A 1,701-nucleotide genomic window follows, 5' to 3' on the forward strand; every position below is an offset into this window, starting at 1 on the left:
ACACACACACACACACACACACACACACACACGCACACACACTCTTTCACTCCCACTCTTACACACACACACACACACACACACACACACACACACACCCTCTCTTACCATCTCTCAGACTAACACAGGGTCTTTCCGGCCCACTGACTCTCCTGTTCAAATGTAACAATGCTCCGCGTGATTTGATGATGGCCTCAGTTCACCAGCCTGTGTGCAGCCTATGTGTTTGTGTGTGTGTGTGTGTGTGTGTGTGTGTGTGTGTGTGTGTGTGTGTGTGTGTGTGTGTGTGTGTGTGTGTGTGTGTGTGTGTGTGTGTGTGTGTGTGTGTGTGTGTGTGTGTTTGTGTTTGTGTGTGTGTGTGTGTGTGTGTGTCTGTGTGTGTGTGTGCGTGTGCGTGTGTGTTGTGTTTATTCAATTCCTATATACAGGCCCTCCACTGTAACATCTGTTGTCTATTTGTGTATGTATTTCAAATGAATGAAGTTGATGTTAATGCATATAATCTAAATCTACAATAAGCTTTTTCTGGCATTTTACCAGACATAAAAACCTAAAGATAAGGCAACCTCTCATTGAATGTGCTCATGCTCTTTTAAATTAATCGTACCTTATTTTTCTCGATTATTTTGTTTTCTTTTTGTTAACTGCATCCTGTATCTTTGTATACAATTTGCAGTAAGTCCATGTCTTGCTGTATTTTGCATTTCCAGTTACTTACTTAAACTTACATTTTAGTTTTTTAATCTGTCTGTTTTTTGTTATTACTCATTTATCCATGTTGCTGCATTTTGATGCACTTTTACCTCCTGCAGTTTCTTGGTCCCTTGAAAAGTAGCTTAAACTTATATAATTCATATTTATCCTAAAATATCCAGAGCTTTGCACACCCCTCATATGTGCATATCAAGTGTGTAACACTGTAATGTAATGTAGTTGCTGTTATTGTAATTACATGCTTTCATTTGTGTGTTTGTGTGTGTACGTGTGCGTGCGTGCGTGCGTGTGTGTGTGTGTGTGTGTGTGTGTGTGTTTGTGTGTGTGTGTGAATGTGCATGTAGGTACCTTAAGGTTTGTGAGTGTGTGCACGTTTGGATATATACTATGATCCGCATGTTTAAACAGTGCAATCCCATCTCCTGCTACCAACGACAATTCAGTGCAGTATTGAAAAAATACATAGATACAAATCAGCTACAACAAACTCCTCGGGTAAGTGCTACTTACGTCAGGGAGACAGAAAGTAAACTTTGATAACAGCTTTGAGTGTGTGTTTGTGTGTGTGCGTGCAGGTGTTGGTTCTCTCTATGCAAGCGCAGGCATTAAAACACATCAGGAGGCGGGGGGATATTGACTAGGCTGTGTCTCCCTCACACTCGTGTTTGGTCGGCAGGCAATCTACCAACCGTCAATCAAGGAGAGGCGACCCAAGTTGGGGAACCATCAAACTGCCTGACTTCTGGTGTCAGTGCTGAGGGGGATCTATTTCAGCGTGACACGCCATCAGCTGCAAATCTAAAGAGGGCTCCATTGTCAGAGCGGGGCGAAACACAAAGATACACATATTCATGAATGAGCACCTATACATGCATGCACTGTGCACCCAACTACCTCTTTTATTTCAGCCTGATAGAATATTTACATTCAACGAAATCCAATTGTTCTTTTTTTTCTGAAAGTAATAGTATTTGCATGAGAATGGAA

This window comes from Notothenia coriiceps, unplaced genomic scaffold (genome assembly GCF_000735185.1).
Source record: "Notothenia coriiceps isolate Sejong01 unplaced genomic scaffold, NC01 NC01_scaffold00000339, whole genome shotgun sequence".
Taxonomy (NCBI): Eukaryota; Metazoa; Chordata; class Actinopteri; order Perciformes; family Nototheniidae; genus Notothenia; species Notothenia coriiceps.